The following is a 6,210-nucleotide window of genomic DNA, read 5'->3' as shown; positions in this document are numbered from 1 at the left end:
CCTTCTTCTCAGATCTGGAAAAAATGGTGCTGAAATTTATATGGAGGCACAAGAGACCTCGAATAGCTAAAGCAATCTTGTACAACAAAAACAAAGCCGGAGGCATCACAATACCAGATTTCAGGACATACTACAGGGCAGTTGTAATCAAAACAGCATGGTACTGGTACAGAAACAGATGGATAGACCAATGGAACAGAATTGAAACACCAGAAATCAACCCAAACATCTACAGCCAACTTATATTTGATCAAGGATCCAAAACCAATTCCTGGAGCAAGGACAGTCTATTCAATAAATGGTGCTGGGAAAACTGGATTTCCACGTGCAGAATCATGAAGCAAAACCCCTACCTTACGCCTTACACAAAAATCCACTCAACATGGATTAAAGACCTAAATCTACGACCTGACACCATCAAGTTACTAGAGAACATTGGAGAAACCCTTCAAGATATTGGCACAGGCAAAGAGTTTCTGGAAAAGACCCGGGAGGCACAGGCAGTCAAAGCCAAAATTAACTATTGGGATTGCATCAAATTGAGAAGTTTCTGTACTGCAAAAGAAACAGTCAGGAGAGTGAAGAGACAACCGAAAGAATGGGAAAAAATATTTGCAAACGATGCAACAAATAAAGGGTTAATAACCAGAATCTACAAAGAGATCAAGAAACTCCACAAAAACAAAACCAACAACCCACTTAAGAGATGGGCCAAGGACCTCAATAGACATTTTTCAAAAGAGGAAATCCAAATGGCCAACAGGCACATGAAAAAATGTTCAAGGTCATTAGTAATCAGGGAAATGCAAATCAAAACCACAATGAGGTTTCACCTCACCCCGGTTAGAATGGCTCACATTCAGAAATCTACCAACAACAGATGCTGGCGAGGATGTGGGGAAAAAGGGACACTAACCCACTGTTGGTGGGAATGCAAACTGGTCAAGCCACTATGGAAGTCAGTCTGGAGATTCCTCAGAAACCTGAAAATAAACCTACCGTTCGACCCAGCCATCCCACTCCTTGGAATCTACCCAAAGGAATTTAAATTGTCAAACAAAAAAGCGGTCTGCAGCCTAATGTTTATTGCAGCTCAATTCACAATAGCTAAGACCTGGAACCGACCTAAATGCCCATCAACGGTAGACTGGATAAAGAAATTATGGGATCTGTACTCTTTAGAATACTATACCGCAGTAAGAAACAACAAAATCCAGTCATTTGCAACAAAATGGAGGAATCTGGAACACATCATGCTGAGTGAAATAAGCCAGTCCCAAAGGGACAAATACCATATGTTCTCCCTGATCGGTGACAACTGACTGAACACCAAAAAGGAAACCTCCTGAAGTGAAACGGACACTATGGGAAATGGTGACTTGATCAGCATAGCCCTGACTGTTAATGAACAACTTAATACATTATCCCTCTTAGTAGTTTTTTTGTCTGTTCTACTTAATATGACTGGTTTAATTCTGTAATTAATACACAGTTATTCTTAAGTGTTAAAAATTAACTGAAATGTGATCCCTGTTAAACATAAGAGTGGGAATGGGAGAGGGAAGAGATGTATAATTTGGGACATGCTCAAGCTGACTTGCCCCAAATGGTAGAGTTAAAAACATACCAGGGGATTCCAATTCAATCCCATCAAGGTGGCATGTACCAATGCCATCTCACTATTCCAAGTGATCAATTTCAGTTCACAATTGATCATAATGAAAGGACTAAGAGTCAAAGGGAGCACATAAACAAGTCTAGTACCTGCTAACACTAACCGATGGAATAAATAAAGGGGAGAGTGATCCAACATGGGAAGTGAGATACACAGCAGAACCATAGAATGGCAGATGTCCTAAATAGCACTCTGGCCTCAGAATCAGCCCTAAAGGCATTCGGATCTGGCTGAAAAGCCCATGAGAGTATTTCAGGCATGGAAAGCCAAGACACTCTGGCAAAAGATCTCTGCGAGTGAGATCTCAGTGGAAAGAACAGGTCTTCAAAGAAGGAGGTACCTTTCTCTGAAGGGAGGAGAGAACCTCCACTTTGACTATGACCTTGTCTAAACAAGATAAGAATCGGAGAACTCAGAAGGCTTCCATAGCCTTGGAAACTCATGACCGGAGCATAGGGAGACTACTGATGCCATAGACAGGAGTGTCCATTGGTAAAGTCAACAACAGGAGTCACTGTGCACTTACTCCTCATGTAGGATCTCTGTCCTTAATGTGCTGTGCATTGAGATTTAATGCTATAACGAGTACTCAAACAATATATTTCACTTTGTGTTTTCATGGGGGTGCAAACTGTTGAAATCTTTACTTAATGTATACTAAACTGATCCTCTGTAAAAAAAAAAAAAATTATCAACTCCCAACTTGACTCTCACTGGGATTAAACATGACAATAGGTCTGATCTGATTTCATCATCACTTAAAAAAATCATCTATTATTTTTCACTTTATCTCTGTGTGAGAGCAAACTGTTGAAATCCTTACTTAATGTATACTAAGCTGATCTTCTGTATATTAAGATAATCAAAAATGAATCTTGATGTGAATGGAAGGGGAGAGGGAGTGGGAAAGGGGAGGGTAGTGGGTGGGAGGGACGGTATGTGGGGGAAGCCATTGTAATCCATAAATCGTACTTTGGAAATTTATATTCATTAAATAAAAGTTAAAAAAATGTACAAATATAAACAAAATCAGTTACAGAATAAGAAAAAGTGCAGGGCTGGGTGAACATAACATGACATAACTAATTTGTAATTGTTATAAAGGTAAACAGAGCAAATAAGAATTTATATAGTCTTTTATCCACATGCATTACTGAATAATATGTAATTTATATTGCAATATAAGGTACATGGGATTTTGTAAGTATATATGCACATGCATAGTTATAAAAGTGCATAATCATTGATTTATAAAATATTTATTCTGTTCATTAGGTAATGAAGTTTATACTAATGCATAGGAAAAAACACTTCTAATTGTTTTTATTATTTCCTAAATCTTGGAGGTTTTCATGCCTCTTTTGCTTGTCCAAAATATTTTATATAGCATGCTCAGGTAGATAGGCTGCACTACCCATACCATGTGCAATTACTACAACCAATAAAAATATTTTCTCTTTTCAAGATTTTCAAACGTATGATTTGATTTGCTATATTGTCTAATGATAGGATAAATACTGCTATGCTCAAATACACAGGTGCTTTCCAAAAGTTCTGACTCCAGTTCTCTGTGGGTTCTGTAGCTGGGAAAGGGCATAGTGTACTCTATGTTCTTAATGAATTTATGATCTCCTTCTGGTGATAAAACTCCCACAAAAGAAGACAGCAGGAATCAATATAGAAGAGCACATATTCAGCAGTGGGTAAAATAATACGTTCTTGACATGCTAAATGAATTACCAATGGTCGTTTTGGAAATCCATTAAGCTAAAACACTCAACATAAGAATGAGAAAGTTGAAGGAGGTATATTCAGCACCAATCCCATGAATGATCTAGGAATGAGGGAATTTGGGTGTTTTGTTAATCATTGTAACATAAATATAAGTGGCATGGTAATAATTTGCTTGAAAGGAATAATTAAATTATCTTTCTATTGAATATTTTGATTTTTTAACATTTCCCCCTTTTCTTACTGGTTATATTTTATTTATTTAATTTTTGTGGCTAGGATGTCTTTGATTTAAAATTGTTCAGAATGTACTAATTCAAGAAGTCAAGTTAAATTTATGGTTCTCTTTAAGTCTTTACTTGAAGCACAGTTTCATATGAACTTCTATGGCCAGATTTAGTCTAACATCAAGTAATAAAGATAAAAGAAGAGAAATATTGATTTAAGTTAAACACACTAAACAAATATAACACTATGCTGAAATTTTTTAAGGTTAATTTTTTAAAAGATATATTTTATTTACTTGAAAGTCAGAGTTACACAGAGAGAGAAGGAGAGGCAGAGAGGTAGCGAGAGCTCTTCCATCCACTGGTTCACTCCTCAATTGGCCACAATGGCCGGAGCTGTGCTGACCCGAAGCCAGGAGCCAGGAGCTTCTTCTGGGTCTCTCAAGTGGGTTCAGACCCACAGACTTGGGCCATCTTCTACTGTTTTCGCAGGCCATAGTAGAAAGCTGGATTGAAAGTGGAGCAGCTGGATCTTGAACCTGCACCCATATGGGAAGTTGGCCCTGCAAGCGGTAGCTTTACCCACTACGCCACAGCTCCAACCCCTAAAGTTCATTTTAAGGAAACACTTAAAAGAACCATATTTAAAAATTAGGAAAAATGTGATTGTTTCTAGTGTGTAATTGAGAGTGAATGGGTTTTATATTCATATAATGCCCTGTTTACACCTGGGTGAGGAAACAACATCTGCTTTAATGAGATTATATTCTTAATTCAAAGTAATATAGTCATCATGTGACAGTTAGCAATGAAAACAAGACATCTGACTCGAAAATCAAGGCTGTTTCCATTATTAGAATTTAACTTAAAGAAAAAAAAAGAAACCCCAACTTTATTAAATAGTTTACCCAAATCACAAAATAACAGGTTTTAAGTAGCTTCTGGTGGGGTACAGAAAATCCTACCCTAAATATGGCTTCTTGGCATACTTAGTATTTTAATTTCATGAAAATTGAGAAAACATCAGGATCAGGATGGTATCTTAGGTCCCTTCCTATTCTCCTCTATCCTAAAATGGAGTTTAGACACAGGAATCACGCATGTCTCTTTCTTCCCTAAAGCAGAACATAAAATCTAGGAAAGTCAGTCTCTGCCCTTCTTCCTGTTGCCCCTGAATATCTTCATGTGACATATTTCCTGCCCTACTATTTCCTGCCCTACTACTGGGGAGAAGATATGCTATATAGAGAGGCGAAGAAGAAACCAAACAGGCTTCCAAAGTTCTTTTCTAGCTTATTACCATCAGACCATTCCCTTCTTTCTGTGCTGTGCTCCAGCTGTATTTCTGAGACTGTCCATAAAAACACAGTTTTTCCTGAGTCTTTGGGCACTCTTTCCTGATGACTCCCATGCCACATAAAGCTTATATTAAAATTATGTGCTTTAGCCTTGAACTCTGTCTTTTGTTTTAGGGATCTCATTCATAAACCCAGAAAGAGCTGGAGTAAAGTTACTAGTTCAGGTGCAAAGATTTGTATTTTGTCATGGGAGAGAGAAATTGGGACCATACTTTTAGATCTAGGGGTTCCCCCGAGGGCAGAATCAACACTGGAGCAGGAAGGAAGTGAAAATTCTTAAAGTCATTGGAGAAAGGTTAAAAAACTAAGATATGTTGATAATTATTTTCCTAACGGCTAGATACAAGATTTGTAGTCCTCCAGGATTGCAGTATATTCTAAGCAGAGTCACTGTCTTGTACTACTGATGCTGAAAACTACACGATCCACTTAATTGATGAGGTGGTTAGTCTTATGTGGACACTTGGATATGGTACAGTACACAGTTGTTTAATCTGCATTAGTTTCTGTATTACTCTGGAGCACCTTGCAGATGTGGTCAACATCTACAATCAGTTGGCTTTAAGTAAAGGAAAATACCTTCACTAATGTTAATGAGCCTTGTGCAATGGATTGAAGTCTGTAAGAGCAAATCCTAGGGTTTCCTATAGGGAAGGGCATTCAACCACAATAATGAAACATCATCTCATGTCTGAGCTGCCAGCTTTCAGAACTATCCTTAAAATCTTTGGAAAATGAATATGTGGGGCTGGTGCTGTGGCGTAGGGGGTAAAGCCACTGCTTGCAGTGCCAGCATCCCATGCGGGCACCGGTTCGAGTCCCAGCTGCTCCACTTCCTATCTAGCTCTTCGTTATGGCCTGGGAAAGCAAGAGAAGATGGCCCAAGTTCTGGGGCCCCTGCACCCCACCATGGGAGACCTGGAAGAAGCTCGTAGCTTCTGGCTTCAGATCAACATAGCTCCGGCCCTGGCAGCCAATTGGGGAGTGAACTAGCAGATGAAAGACTTTCTCTCTCTCTCTCTCTCTCTCTGCCTTTCCTTCTCTCTCTGTGTAACTCTGACTTTGAAATAAATAAATAAATCTTAAAAAAAAAAAAAAAGAAAATGAATATGGAGCAGCAAGGGTTCCTCTGTTGATCTGCTAGATGAACTCCTCTCCCACTTTGGCATGCATGAGCCTTCCTATAGCCTACAAGGAAGGTAAAATTTGATCTAAAACT

Source organism: Oryctolagus cuniculus, chromosome 10, assembly GCF_051225735.1.
Source record: "Oryctolagus cuniculus isolate XC-2025 breed Fujian yellow rabbit chromosome 10, ASM5122573v1, whole genome shotgun sequence".
Taxonomy (NCBI): domain Eukaryota; kingdom Metazoa; phylum Chordata; class Mammalia; order Lagomorpha; family Leporidae; genus Oryctolagus; species Oryctolagus cuniculus.
This window is presented reverse-complemented; position numbering follows the sequence as displayed.